Source organism: Paroedura picta, chromosome 2 (assembly GCF_049243985.1).
Source record: "Paroedura picta isolate Pp20150507F chromosome 2, Ppicta_v3.0, whole genome shotgun sequence".
Taxonomy (NCBI): Eukaryota; Metazoa; Chordata; class Lepidosauria; order Squamata; family Gekkonidae; genus Paroedura; species Paroedura picta.
The window spans coordinates 75,028,684-75,045,115 of record NC_135370.1 but is presented as its reverse complement, the minus strand read 5'-3'; the positions used below and the strand labels follow the sequence as shown (position 1 = coordinate 75,045,115).

Sequence of the window (16,432 nt, the reverse complement as noted above, 5' to 3'; positions counted from 1 at the left end):
TGTGGTTAACTTGGATATCCTTTGGCCTTTGTTTGGAGGGAATATGGAGATAACAGCGTCTGTTTTTCTAAAGAAGTTGATTTATTGAAAGTAATACTTTAAGTCTCTTCTAACATTGAGTGGGCCAAGCCCTTTCCTGTAGATGCTTAGGCTTTGGACAGAATGATGGGAAATGCAGTTCCTGAGACATGTGGAATGCAGAATTAACCTTGGAGATAAACATGGGAGCAGGTCTAAGGACCACATTGTCTTTATAAAACAGTGGTTCTCAACCTTGGGTCCCGACCCCATTTGGGGCGGTGGGCAGTGGGGGCGGCTGACCAAGAGCAGTGGACTGCTGGGTGGAGGCAGTGGAGCCATGGCACTGGCTGCCTCCATGCAGCCTCGATATTTGTGCGCACGCCCACACACGTCACCCGCACTCGTCCCCACTGCTGCCGCCAGGGTCACAGTGGTAAGAAGGTTGAGAACCACTGTTATAAAAGATACAAAGGATGCATCTGACTGAAAGTAAGTCTAGTTCAGATACCCTTGTGCTGAAGTGATAGCAACAAGAAAAGAGTCTTCATTCATAGCCATTTGATGGAACCATCCTGAAACAGTTCAAAAAGAGAGAAGAACAATGTGAAGTTGCCATGTGAGAAATCTGTGAGCTGTGTGTGTGTGTGTGTGGGGGGGGGTTAAAGCCATGGGCCACCCAGAACAATGTCCTCAATTATTATTAATTAATGTATATTCTGCTAGTGGATTGTCTTTGGGATGGCAGTAGAGTCTCTGCCATGTCAGGATCATAGCCCAGTTGTTTGAAGCATCTCCTTTCAACCTCCAGGTCAAGTGCACCCAGACATCGTGGCAATTGTCAGATGGGAACCTGTTATAGCATGTCTGGGGGCAGTGGTAATTTCTAGGGGAGTTGCACTAACATCTCCTGTAGGGTTGTGAACCCTCATATGAAAATGAGTCAATGGAGTCAAGGCATCTCAATGATATAACTATAGTATTGGAATGCTATAATGTTTTAGCACTATAGCTCTCAACTTGGAATGTTTTTAAAAACCACCAAAGAAGATAACACAATTAAAAAAGGCTTTGGTGGCGGGAAAGAGCACTGTTTGAAATAACCATAATAGAAGCAAATTTTCTACATGAAATTCCCATCCTTGTATCACTTTACTTAACATCGGGCCAGCAACAAATAATATCCAGTTTACGATGGTAACATGAAAATCTTGACACACAGATCCCCTCAGCATAATAGGTTGTGCATCTTATACTGGTGAACACTTTAGCAAAACATCCAATGAAGGACCTTACTGTTGTTTTTTGATATCTTACTAATGAATCAACGAAGCTACTCACAACGGTTTCTTGTTTTGGAGAACAATACTTTAGTCATAATGAGAGAAATTCAGAAGAGATAGCTCACCTACATCATAGCTCCACACCTTGAAACTTTTAATTTGGAAATTAGAGCATATGATTTCTCTTGAGGGTCACTGGGCTCTGTGAAGAACTACAGCTGAAATCCATTAATAATCAAAGGAGCACTTTCTAAAATAATCTCCATGGCTTTGGGACTTAGAAAGCCTTACAATATCTCAGTGTTTCTATTTTTTCTAAGTATCTTAGTTCTTTCTTATAACACATATAGCTGAGCATTATGGAAAGCTGTACGCACATTTGTAGGGAAATCAAATTATCAATGAGACACATGTTATCTACTGACATCTGTACATTATACCAGTGGGGTACCTAGCCTATTTGATGCCAAGGGTGGATATTTTTTAAATAACCCCACTTCTTTTCTTCTTCTTCTTCTTCTTCTTCTTCTTCTTCTTCTTCTTGCTGTCAAGCCACAGCTGACACATGGCAGTCCAGTAGGATTTTTTCACGGCAAGAGATGTTTGGAGGTGGTTTGTCATTGCCTGATTCTGTGTCAGCCCTGATTAGCTTCTGAGATGTGATGAAATTAGGCTGCTTTGGGGCTCTTCAAGTCAGGGCCCACAGTAATACAATAAAATTATTCTCAGTAATAATCATGAAACAAAACAAAACAATGGCCAGAAAAGAAACAAGGACAGTAGAAATTATTTTATTTAAATTTGTATAATCATGCCAGGAAAAAAAAATAAAATTCCAACATGCTATTTCATCACAAGAGCCAGTGCACTATAGTAGTTAGTGTCAGACAGAGATCCTGGAAATCCAGATTTTAATCCTGACTCGTGCCACGGAAGCTTGCTGAGTGACCTTGGGTCGGTCATATTATTCTCAGCTTAGTTCTGACCTGGACAGCCCAAGGACAGCCTGATCTCATCACTGCTCAGAAGCTAAGCAGGGTCAATGTGGAGGCAGGCAATGACAAACCATCTATGAATGTCTCGTCTTGAAAACCCTACAGGGTTGCCTTATGTCAGCTGTGACTTCATGGCAAAACAAAATTAATCACACTACTCATGTTCAGAGCAGGCTTCTGTTCTCCATTTTGAAGCCAAAAGATGACTATTCCAAACATCTACAAGGCATTTTTGAGAGGTAGAAGACTATCTTTGTACTAACTTGTACTATATAACACTAGCCAAAGCAAAGCTTCACCGGACTGGATATTAAGAAACATACTACTTTCTCTCCAAAATAGTACTTCCGTCCTCCATTGCCTCCCAAGAACTAAAGTTAAAACAGAGAATCTCTGCATTAGGAACTAAAGGTGTATGGGAGGAGGCATTTCTTCAAGCCTAGCAGAACCAATGCAATACACAGAATACCCAACTGTACCAGAGCAATCACAAGGTGTCCAGGAGAACCCAGTGTCATTGTGGCAATGCCAGCTCAACAGGACTGATGTCAAGCACAGAATCTCAGTCCAAGTGGGAGGGGGAGGTTGGAAGCCCAACAGAATCAATTCTAATGTACAGTGCCCAAGAAATCCAGTGCCTTCTGTTCCTAATGTTAACAAAGGTTTGCTACTATACTACTCTTAAATACATTGTCTCATCAAGCAGGATAGGGATGGGGGAGGGGAGAGACACGGAGAAGTTAAGTTAAGCAGGATAGAAATGAATGAGAAAAGTATGAAAATTAAGAAAATAATTTAAGAGATGGAAAGGTTATTTTATCTTGCTGCAATACCCTAATTACTGCTTAACAAGTTCTGGCTGAAGTGTGTGTAAGGAAAGGAAGAGAGAAAATGACATGCAGCCTGACAATTATTGTAGCAGTTATCAGCATGCTAGCTCAGTTGTTGTTAAGGAAGTTTGCTTCAGTCTTGGAGAAAGGGAAGTCTAGATGATCTTAGAGTGTTTTTTTATATGCTCAGACTTCCCTGAGCCCCTAGTGCCTGCAGCTGGAACAGCATTTTTTAAAAATAAAAGGAAAGATGCTTGACTGGATAAATCATGACGCTTGAGGGCCCTCCAGCTGACTTCCTCACGCTGCGCCCAGGGCAGACCACACACCCCACCCTGCCCTTGGAACACCAATACATTATACAGTAGTGTTCTACATTTGTAAGGGATGCATTTCAAATGTCCAGGATATTATGAATCAAGGTCCAAAACTAGGTTTCATAATATACAATTTTATTGAAAACGTGGTTGACATTGTTGCGCCAGCTTTTTCAATTAAATAGGTTTTCTGCTGTATATATATCCTGTAGACTTTAAAAGACAGTTCAACTGTATTGTATTTTCTTCCAGGTGTGCCAGAAGTAATCTACAGATATTCTTAAAAACCTGTAATTTGAGCTATGAGAAAATATGTCACTCTTTTGCTGAAGTAGTAGAAAGGGGACACAGAACCTGCTTTGCACAGGAAAAGTGCCAGTTTCAGTTACTGGCATAGCCAGTTAAAAAGCTCTCAGCAGATGTTGTAAAAGCTTTTCTCTGCCTCTGAAGGGCCACTACCTATCAAACTAGGCTGTACTGAGCCAGATGGACCAATGGTGTGACTTCATATTTGCAGGTTTTACTCAGTAATTTTCAGAAACAGACTAAGAAAAGCAACATGCAGTTTTGAAACTAGCCATTGCACTTCAGTTGGACATTTATTCCAATTTCATTTACAAGTTCTAATTAATAAGACCTGCCTTCTTCTGCAAGCAATTTCCCCCCTTTTCTGTTTTGACTGTATCATCACGTAAAACCTCATGGTCTTACATTTTTTCATTTGGGTGGTGCTAATAAAAGGAATTACATGGATTTGCATGTAGCATTAATATTATTAGAAGTACGTAAGGAAAAGGAAGCAAGTAGTTGTGCAACTCCAAAGCTGTGCACATTTTTCATTGTTCCTTTGCCTAGGGAAGTTTGCAACTATTCTTAAACACAGCAACATCCAGTGCGTTGGAAGATAAGAGCATGGTCAGAGCCCAAAACTAGAGAATGATTCCTAGCAGTATCGGAGCGCCCAACCCTTTGCCTAGTTTTAGGTTAGGAATTATCAGGAAGCAATTATTTTTGTGGCTTCACTGCAAAGTTTTTTTGGATCCTGATTACACAAAATACTGTTCCTGACCCTTGGGCTCAGCCAAACTCAAAAATTATTAGAAGTACATAAGGAAAAGGGAGCAAGTAGCTGTGCAACTCCAAAGCAGAATCTAAACACAAAATCCGTGTAATTCCTTTTATTAGCACCACCCAAATTAACACAAAGGCAGAACTGATGCAGCAGCAGAGAATAGATGTGGTACACACACACACACCACATATTCTTATACCAACACTAGGCACAGTAAGAAGCACTCTCCAATCACCATCTATATTGACACATAGCTTGATTCAGTTACTTATGCAGATACTGAACATATTACAGTTCCATCCCCACCCCCCATGGAGTTTTACTGTTCTTACTTGATTTAAGAGATTTAGAATGGTGTAACTCCACTTAGGAGCGCACTGCTGGGATATCTTCTCCTAAGGCTCCCTCTAAAAGTCAGAAAATGGGGCATTTCTACACCATAATAACCAACTAGTATTCTAGCCATCCGTAAGCCAAGTCAGACTTCAGAGAGAGAGTACAAAGGTATGGAACTTAGAATCATAGAGTTGGAAGGGGCCATACAGGCCATCTAGTCCAACCCCCTGCTCAACGCAGGGTCAGCCCAAAGCATCCTAAAGCATCCAAGAAAAGTGTGTATCCAACCTTTGCTTGAAGACTGCCAGTGAGGGGGAGCTCACCACCTCCTTAGGCAGCCTATTCCACTGCTGAACTTCCCCCTTCACCTAATCTTATTGAAGAGAAGAGGGAATTTCCAGGGCAGAGAGGAAGTTTCTCCTCTTTCAGAATTCGTTATATTTAGTAGCAATGAGCGCTCAGGTGGGACGTTTAGTTCTTCCTACCACCAACATCATCAGCCTTCAGGAATGACAGATTCTAAGTAGTAAAATCGAGGGGTTTAGCACCATTGTACTTCATTAGCATACTATGCATATCCTCCATTTTGTTATCATCCAGTAAACAATAATAAGAATTGTAGAGTTGGGCCTTAAGCATACAGGGAGGCAGAAACTTTTTTATCCAAAATTCTCAGCAGGTTCGCTGCCCCCCCTTGCCACACACACACACAGATGACCATCCAGATTAGCAAGGACAGTACTAAAATAAAACCCAGACAGGATCATGGTAGTGCACTATCTATCCTTATAAGAAACATTTATAATCCATTTTTCTCTGCATATGAGGATCCAAAAATGACTTATGTTCTTCTTTTCTCCATCCTATTCTAACAACAACACTGAGAGGAAAGTTACGCTGAGCAATAAACAGGGAAGGACTTCCCTACACATCCTACCAAGAATTAAATTTAACTGGTCTTAAAGGTGCCGCTGGACTCAAACTTTGTTCCATAAAATCAATGTAAGAAATATGAATACAGCTTAGATATCTAGAGGACAATACTGATTCACAGGAAGACTGAGTAACAGTGACTGAAACATCAAGGAATGTACCTTGGAGGCCTGTCTGCCAACTATTACATCTGCCACACCTTATCCTATGTACAGACTTATCAGCAGTGAAACTGTTATTGCAAATGGCCAGACTTTGAAGTTAAAGGGAACAGACACTGAGGGAAAGTATTTCATAGGAAACGCTAGAAACCAGTTTTGCTGGCGGGTCAGATTCTCTGCATTTCTCATCTCTAGCATTAAGAAGCTTCCGGATCAAATAAGGATCAAAGGCTGAGATTTGTAAGAGGGCCAAAGGATTCTAGGTTGCTTAGGAAACTATTTGCTTCAGTAGGTTATTTCTTAAGATAACGACTGGAATCCTTTGTTATACCATCTTCATTGAGATGTGAAAACAAGCCCAGCTACGCCGCAAAAAGAATGAGGCAAGCCCTCCAAATGTACACATTTCAGGAGGCTTGTTCAATGCTGAACCAATCTAAAATGTAACCAGAATTGCCCAATTTCTGTCTTTCAACATCTAAGAATCATTGTACACACTATACAGAAGTTAAACCAGCTTTGCCTCAACGTGTACAACTCAAAAGGTACCTGCAGCCAATCACAGTTACATATTTAGGTGGAGACTCAAAATATCCCAGACTTTCATCTGACAATATAACAAATAAGTAACTAACCCTAAAGTCATCACAAAAGCAGAATACCCCAGTTAAAGGTTGGTCCTAATATCAGGTTTTAAAGCAAAGGTTTCTTTACAACCTGCATACAAAACGGCACACTATTATTTTCTCAATTATTATGAAGGAATTGTCTATCACAGTCGATGTTAGGAAACAGCTCATATTCTCTGCTTCACCCACAAATAGCTTGTGAAACAACAGAAAACGCATATATTTACCACTCTTTAGCCTCTCACTGGGCATATTCAGGAGACTGTTTACAGGTGGTTTTATAATCATGCGGAACTTGGCTAACAGTTACACTTTCCTTAAGCCCACTGACTTCAGCAACTTAGAAGGGCGTGACCTAAAACTGCACTCTATATCTACCTCAGCAAGATTTAAACACAGCCCAAGGGTGTTAAAATATGTAGGGAAGTAATTAATCTATTGTTCCTCCAATTATGCAGGCTTAACACCTTCAAGTTCAAATGCACAACCTCACACATTGCCTCCGTTCTAATACCATGTTCTCTGCCTCACATCATGTCTTTTGTGGGCAAAGCAGTCATGGTGGGCACAGAATCATTTGCTCTTTTCCTACCCAGGCGACAAAGAATTATCTCCAAACTTGCCCTCTGCCACAATGAGGCTGATGAGAAAAAACTAATAGTTCTTTATCTGTTTTCTAAATAACAGAACTTCAACTTCCTGAGCCAGTCAAGCAGCTTTCACCAGTTTTAAAATTTCCCACAAACATTGGGCTAATGTTTATCCAAATCTCTGCCAGAACAGGATGAAACCTACTTCACAGATGAAGGGCTTGAGAGACAGGTTTGCGGGAAATTGTCTGCTAGGGTTTGTTTGTTTTTTTGGCTGCTGCTCCCTCATGCTTAACACAGGGCTCCCACACCACTTATATTTGTTTGGCTTAGGAGGGGTACAGTCCAAACTGGCCTCCTCACTTGCTACTACTACAGGCCCTTTGACAACAGTGTCATCCATGTAACTTTTATCTATTTTGTAATTGATTGGTTTCAATTTGTACTTACATATATTTTTTTATTGTATGGTCTGTGACTATAAATAAAGCTGACTGATTGACAATAATGTTAGGTTTCTGAAAAATAAAAAATCAAGAATTCTCTAACCTCCTCCATCCTACCATTCGACTGAAAAGCAAACATGCAGGCTTCCTATCTATCAGACAACAACTCCTTGGTCTGCTCTCCCAGGTATGACATACCTACTACACCTCTTACATTCTACAGAACTGGAAAACAGGGGATACTAATATAACCATTCATATAAGACTACCCCACAAAACCTGAAGCCCTCCCCCCTCCTTTGCCATTTCTCAATTTGTATCAATGGGATCCTCCTCCTTATTTGAAGTTTCCCGAGTTCACACTTCTTGGAGTTCACCAAGGGTGAAGCCAGGCAATAGTGTTTCAAATGATAAATAATTTCCCACCTCTTTGGTAAACTTACACTTTGGTAAGTTGTCTGCCTTGTCCAAATCCCTGACAGGATGTGGGTGCAAAATTAAAAATGATCAATTTCCCAAATCAAGTTGCAAGTGGAGACTTAAAAATATCTCAGACATTCATCTGACAATGTAACAGTTAAGCAACTCTTGCTTATGTTCATAGGAGATGTGACCAACCCTTCTCCAGCGCTTAGCAAATTAATTTATCATATTTCTATCCTGCTTTTATTCCAGTTATTGTAAGGCACAATACATAAGATGTCATAAATCTCCACAACAATCTAATGAAATAGTGCAGCCTAAGACTTGCTACTTATACACAATCACAAAATGCAGATGAGAATCTCCAGACCATGCACTGCAAATGCAGAACTGCCTCTTTATCACACAGACCATAAACACAAAAAGAGTATGTAAAGTGCGTAAAGATATCCACAATCTCCTTTAAATCATGCTAAATAGGCATCTGTATCCTCATACTCATTGAGGCTTTTGAATTCTGGTGCTGGAGAAGACTCTTGCGAGCCCCTTGGACTGCAAGGTGAACAAACCGGTCAGTCCTAGAGGAGATCAGCCCTGACTGCTCTTTAGAAGGCCAGATCCTGAAGATGAAACTCAAATATTTTGGCCACCTCATGAGAAGGAAGGACTTCCTGGAGAAGAGCCTAATGCTGGGAGCGATTGAGGGCAAAAGAAGAAGGGGACGACAGAGAATGAGGTGGCTGGCTGGAGTCACTGAAGCAGTAGGTGCATTCTTAAATGGACTCTGGGGAATGGTAGAGGACAGGAAGGCCTGGAGGATCATTGTCCATGGGGTCGCGATGGGTTGGACACGACTTTGCACCTAACAACAACAAGCCTCATACTAGGTTTCATATCCTTTCTGATCTCAATTTACAATTCTGTTTTAGGCTAAACAGTTTTTTAAAAATCAATAATATGAAGTTTAGCTTGTTTCCATTGCAAATTCAGCTAAAATCTGCAACCCAGTACACACTTGGGTAGTGTAAGCTCTAGGACTGGATTTTAAAACTGCTGGCTCTTTTGTGATTGCAGCCAGTTATATTTATCCATGCTCACACAGTAGCAGCAGGCAGGTATTTCCAAAAAGGACTGTTCAGCATCCCAAATATTTTAACTGGAATTTAAATCAAATATTTCTACTGATAGTTCAGGTGGCTGGGCCCCTCTGGGGACTGCTAGATAAGTGGCATGGGTAAAACTTATTTACTGCCAATATGCGGATATCTTTTGTATGCATAAACTTTTTGAAAGAGTTACATATATCACTGGACAGTGTTTGACACAATGGAGGCTTACATCTTGATTAAGTCTCTAAGTTACTGCTGTGCTACAGAGAATCAATGCCTGCTGTGGAATTTTTAGAATCCTTCCCATGTCACCTTTAAACACATTCCACAACATGACATCCCCTCAACTCATCCTGACCTGCTGAAATACGCTGAGCAGATTAGCAACCCACCCAGAATTATACCCTGTGGAGGCTATATGGTCACCGGAGAGTTAGTTAACATATCAGCTCAGTTTTCCTTATGGGTAAGTCATCCCATGGACACTTTCCTACTTTTTAGTTAGCCTTGACCTGTTGCATGCCCATTCACATAAAGAAAGCATCAATTGTCATATTCCACATTCTCTGTAAACTGCCCTGAGCCGCAAGGAGAGGGTGGTATATAAATATAATGAATAGCCAACATTATTTCATTATCTTGGTATCTTCAGAAAGGAGCCAGCCATATTAGGTCTAGCATGCAAACTTTTCCAGGACACAGCTGGCATGGCCACAAATACAGGCAAGGAGCAGTGGAAAGCATCAGCCCCCTAGCCCTTCCATTCTAGTCTCACCTCAGCAGGAATAAGTCAGGCGACCACCCTCCTTAAAGGCAGTACAGCGAGCCAAACCAATGAAAGTGTAGGTCTTTTTGTTGTTGTTGTTAAATTGCCAATAACATCTGTGCGTACCAATCATAACCACTTTTCTACAAAATCCCAAGCCAAGGACATTAAGAATATTTTTCCTCTTGCTTATTCCCCTAGGAAGTCTTTTCTTTTAGGGTTCACTCTCAATAAGACTGTTTTTCTTCAAGCATCTCTGGCCATTCCAAACAGAACACAAAAATCTGGTAGAAAGACCACTGTTCTGCTATATGCTCCATGACCATCCTCTAGGAACTCAACTTTTAGAACTTGACTATTCCATGACTGTAAAAGCTGCCAAAGTTGGAAGCAATTTAATGTAGAAGTGTTCCATGCATAACTAAATGCACTGCTCATATCAGATTACCTTTTAGTAGGAACGCTGTGCATGTAGAACTTGGAAAGTCCTGTTGGGCTTGCATTTTATTGACACAGTTGTTAAGTATTATAATGGAGAGGTCTTTGGACCTCAAATGAGGATCAAATAAGTCAGGAGAGACAACTCTAAACAACTTGAACTTGTTCAGAATCCAAAACCAATTTAGCAACAGAGCACTAAGAACTACAAAGACTAACCTCATATCCAGTTGCACAGGCAGAAAGACCATAATTTTTAAGGCAGCCAGTATTACACTCTTCTTTAGTAGTTCACCATACAACAGGCCAGACTGATGAACATTAGTATGATTTACTATTAACAGCCTGCCATTTATATGAAAGAGGGTTTACAGGAAGCTTTCCTTTTGATTCTGCCTGAATAGCTATTATATGTTGCTTGTTCCTGCAAAGAGATAAATTAAAATAACTGGTAGGACAGGCCAAGATAGGAGAAACATTTTGAACATTCAAGAAAAATGTTTAAGACTAAATTTGCTGTTGTATTTCATTTCAGAAAATCTCTTCATGAAAAGTGGTTTGACCATGCATGTCTGGAGGATATCAACAGAACTGAGAAGTCCCCATTTTGTTTTCCTTGCCAATAAAACACTGGGAAAAACATGTGTAACCAGTGGAAAAACTTAAGCAGAGTAGTCCCTATCTTCTTATCTGGAAAAAAAAATTATAGATCATGTTACACTGTCTATCAGGCCTGGTAAATTACTTGCTAACGTGAACTATCTGGCTGTTTTTGCTCTAACTGCACTTCTGCCAGGCTGCAGGCTGAAGTTTTAGTCGTAGCAGGTTGCCCCACCTCTTCCTGTACCCACATGGGGGGAGTATTTACGCTCTGCGGGGGCTAACCTATTGGTCATTCCTGGCCCAAGGAAGCCCGCCTGGCCTCGACCAGGGCCAGGGCCTTCTCGGTCCTGGCCCCAACCTGGTGGAATGAGCTCCCGGAAGAGCTGAGGGCCCTGCGGGAATTACCAGCATTCCACAGGGCCTGTAAGATGGAGCTCTTCCGCCAGGCTTATAGCTGAGGCCGGGCGATAAGAAGATCAGCCCCCCCCCTCACAAACTGGCGGTAGAGAGTGTCACCCCCCTCCTGTAGTTGAGGATGCGGAGACTAAATGAGTAAGTTTAAGCCATCATTGTCCCACTATTGTAAATTTATTGGAACTTATTGTTATTTTATGGTTTTTAGGGGATGGGGTTGTGTAAGCCGCCTCACGCCTTCGGGGGGAGGCGGGGTATAAATACAACAACAACAACAACAACAACAACAATAATAATTGACCCAATGCATTTCATCTGCCCCCGATCTGTGCTCCTGCATGGGATCTGGGGCAGTGAAGTTCCCAGTGCATAAACGGTCTCCGTTTAATTCTCTTTTTCATATATGGCTTACTATGTTATGAATTGTGAATACTCTTTGGGATGACAGACACTGAGACCCTATGCATACTGCCTTCTAGGACTGAAGAATATAAAAGTAAAAAATAAGAATTTGTGAGGCATGGTTGTGGGAGAAACTTATTTTACAACATTCTGAAACTTTATACCCAAAAGATTTTAAGAACCTATCAAACTCAAATAGCTATGATCAAAAAGCACCAGAAACATATATCCTAAAAGCAATAACATAAATTAGTTTGAGAGGATAGCCATGTTGGTCTACAGTAGAACTGCTAGATTTGAGTCCCATAGCATCTTAGTGACCAACAAGATTGGGGGGGGGACAGTTTGAGCACCATCAGCTGTCTAGTGAAGGGAGCTTTGACTCTTGAAAGCTCATACCCCAGAAATCTTGTTGGTCACTAAGGTGCTATTGGGATTGAATCTAGCTTTTGAAGGGACATTCAGTTTGTATCAGCCAAACCAGTTTTCTTGCATTACCCCAATGTGCAAGGTGGTTAAAAGTAGAGCAGACCTTTGCAGTCTGACTCTTCTATACCCAAACTAACAGACTGGACAATTTTTTGTAAGTAACAAAGAAAAATTTCGCTGGCATGTACTTTACCCAGTTCTGAATGCAAATTGCTCGTTTTATTCCTTTTCTGCATTGTACTGCTAGTAGAACCTACAAGAACCAGTGTCTAGTGCAAGTAATCACACAAGCAAAGAACAGAGAACTACTGATTATAGGCATGATGTTTGACAAGATGCACCCAGCGTAACTTTTACCGCTTTAATAAATCCCTTCAATTACACTATATTAAATATTAATAAGAGTTCATAATTTAACAAAAGGAAAAGGTGGGATTCGTAAAGGACCTAAGGGTGCTGGGTCACTGAATTCTGCTGTGCTTGTCCCTGGAATAGCACCTTGAGCAGTGCTATTCGTAGTTACATATTATTCTGTTATGTAATAATGAGGTGATAATGCACATAATCCAGACCAGTGTGCTAAATACAAAGTAAAACAGCAATCAAGGTGCATTGCACCCAGGTGCTTGCAGAGCAAAAACATCCAGATGTTTCAGGTTAGCAAAGTGGTTTGGAGTATATATATTGTGCATTGAGCTGCTTATCATCAGTCGTAACTATCACACAGCCTTCCCATCTTTTGAAAAACTATAGTGTGTGTGGCTCAAGGAGCCTCCAATCTGGGTTATCAAGGGCTTCTAAGTGGACCCAAACATAACCAAATATGTCCAGAAAGCTTTAGAAAGATGACACAGGGTTAAATCTAAACACGCAAGCACAAGATACTGATAATATAGCTGTTCACCAGTTCTGCACATCTATCATTGCATTATATCTGACAAGGAACAAACACGAACCAGATATCACAATCATGATCATCCATTTTGTAGATCTAGATTATGACTAAAATAGTCACACGTTATCTATGTAATTAGCCTTCCTAATTAAATGTAGACACAGAGAGTCTTGCATTTTAACTTGGGCTGTGCAATTGTTAGTTCTCCACAGCACATTACAAACAAAATAGGGGGGAGCGGAGAGCAGCATTAGTAGATGCTTCTTTGTCAAACAGTGCTATAGTGGTGTAGCATGCTCACGCTTGCAGACTGGTAATGCACTGGGTGTGACTGTTGACTCAATGAGGCTTGTCTGCTAGGCTTTTTTTAATGGCACAGCTGGTATTTTTGTAAGCCAGCTGCTTGTAGAAACCAAATGAGCTCATCTGGAGTCACCCTAAGTATCTGTGTGAAGAACAGATTTCCAGAGAGGTTTCACTGCAGAGGGGACCATTCCCATCAACAGACAATTAAGTGCAGCAATAAAGGAAGGGAGCACCAATTAATAACCATACAATAGGGCCAGGACAGTCCAACCATCACTGTCTCAAAATCATCACACACACCCCTACTCAATCCTATCATTTAATTCAAACACCTCCAGAAACCTCTTCTAACAGCTGACACTCATTCTAGTTGATGGTTCACCTCCCCCTCCTCAGACGAGAACAAGGGAACGGGATTCAGGACAGCACAACCCTCTTGGCCGTTCTAGTCCCTCTCTAGTGGTCGCATTTCTCTCTCACTCTTTCTGCTACTGCCTTTGCACAGGAGGGAGAAACTAAAAGGAAAAAAAAAAGAAAATAGTCAGCTATCAAACTATCTTGTTCTACAGGCAGCTAGCCATAACATGAGCGATAAGACATGGATGTAGATTAGAATGCTGTAATACACTTTACATGAGGCTGCCCATGGAAAGTATCCACAGCCTCCCCTCAGTGCAGAATGCCATAGTCAGGATGTTGACTGGAATAGGTAGTAAGTCCAAATCACTCCACTCTTGGAGAACTTACACTGGTTTCTTAGTTTCCAGGCCACAATTCGAGGTGCTGCTGTGACGTTTAAACTCAACATGTCTTGGGACAAGCATCCTCAAAGGATCACCTTATGAAACCATCCGACCACTGCAGATATAATCTGAGGCCTGGCTTCAGGTGCCCCAAGATTCTGAGATTAGTTGGATTTCAACCCAGGAAGGGGCCTTCTGTGTCACAACATCAAAATGCTGGAACTCTCACTCCCTAGAAAGACTCACCTGAGTCCTTCTGTATTCCACCACCAGCCGAAGACTTTCTTTCAAATGGTATTCCTTCAGTGAACCCTCCATCCTGTCTTGTGTTTAACTGATGTTTTAATGTATGTGTATTGTATTGTACATGTACTTTAATTTTAAGTGTTTGAATGATGTGCTTGTGTTTGGTTCTGATGGTGTTCAAAAACATACATAACAAAAAAATATCTGAACCTATGGGTGAGACTGGTGAGGGCAGAAAAGTGGGGTATATAAACTACATAAATGAATGTAGCACTGCACCAAATCAGTTGCGAAAGAAATTGGACCCAAATACCAACAAACCTTCCTGCAGATTAAATTTTGAAAAATGTACTGCCTAAGGTCATTTCCCAGAATTCATTGCTCCATTCTGCCAGGTAATTACACAGCAGTACCCAGTAAAGGGGGGGGGTGAAGAAGGGGACAAGCTAATGAATAGCAAAGTGTGAGGGACACAGAATTTGAAATTAAAGGGCAGCAGAGACCAAAGTGTCATTCCTGCAGCAGCAAAAACTACTTTGTTTGGAATTCCAGGACTGCTAGCAGCACTGGCACAGCCAGCACACAGGCCAAATTGCTTGCGCTTTGTCTTTCATTTACGCACACACGCACTCCTACTCTGCAAGCTGACTGTCTTCAGAGTTCTTGTTATTGTTGAATTAACCTCACTAAATCCATACTCTTCATGTGGATTCAGTGTAGAGAGCTCATGTTGTGCTTGTCTGCATAAACTGAGCCATTCAAGAAGAAGGAAATGCTTAGGCCATATAAGGAAAAGGCTTTTAATTTTTTTTCTATATTTGTACAGAAAAGCCAGCTACATGTGTAATATGGAAAAGGGAATGGAAGATGTGAGCTGAGGGGGCGGGGAGAGAGCCTTGGACAGGTTCTGTGAACAGTGCCTCAGGAAACTTACTGTAGCTAGTAGCTTTACAGAGCCAGTCCCAGCTTGGAGTTAGCCTGCTGATACTCTTTTTTCCTTATGCATCAGTACTAACAAGAGAGGACTCAAGGGAAAAGCAACAGCAATTGAGAAGCAGTTAAAATGAAGCAGAGGACAGCAGTTCTGGGATACTGGTTGTTGCAAGGACAAATAAATTGTAGCATTGTAAAGCTCTTCATACATGAAAAAGGACTACCAAAATTGTTAACATTTATATTAAAAGTTCCTATATATTTAGAAAAATCTCCTCTATGGATTGTTTTTTGAGGGGAAAATGCAACATCATTCATTTTCCAGTGACTTCAGTAATCGGACTTCCTCATGCTAAAAAAAGGTCCTTTCTTTAAAAAACAAAAGCTTTAATCCCACATTTATTATTTGCTTGCATTTGGACCCTGGTATATTTTGCTTTCACTTTTATTTTTCTCTTCTTGCTCTCTTGGTTAATGTTTATATTACCATAAATCCCCCCCCCCAAAAAAATCTACACTACTCTGCACTATTTTATGTGTTCTGTTCTTATTTAAAATTAAGAATCAAGCTGGTGTCCAGGAATAAGATTCTCAAGTCCTCATACAGTGCTTCTGAAAAAAGTACTCAAGGATTAATATCCCTGTGACCTCACCATGACCATCTCTTCTCACAGAACAACAGATGACTATGATTCGTGCCTTGGTGATTGTGGTTCACATTCCCATGGCAGTCTCAGGAGCAAAATCTGGGAAGCCTTACAGCAATCTGCAAAGTTCACAGTTATTTTATCCATATATATCCAGACATATAATGTTCAGTGGGGATATTATGGATCTCTTCTTTTTGTCCTCAAACAATAATTCTGTGATACAGGCAACTGTTCTCTCCATTTTTTAGTTGAAGACCTACGATTTCCTAAAAAGTAAAACCTACAAAACCCTAATGGTGAATCTTGGGGCTTATACCCACTTCCAAGTCTAAAGTTCTTGTCATGAAAATACAAAAAATCATCAAGAAGGAAAGGAAATTGGGAACATCTGATACAGTTCCCTGCACCCAGGTGGTGCCTGGAACTCTCCTAGAGTAACTACTGATCTCCAAATTATCTGATCTA

The 16,432-nt window shown here is 40.9% G+C and overlaps 1 protein-coding gene across 1 annotated transcript in view; it reads right to left on the bottom strand.

Moving 5' to 3' along the window:
• The window catches only part of PLEKHG3 (pleckstrin homology and RhoGEF domain containing G3), a 61,606-nt gene that overhangs the window by 41,373 nt on the left and 3,801 nt on the right, over positions 1 to 16,432 (bottom strand). The window lies entirely within an intron of this gene.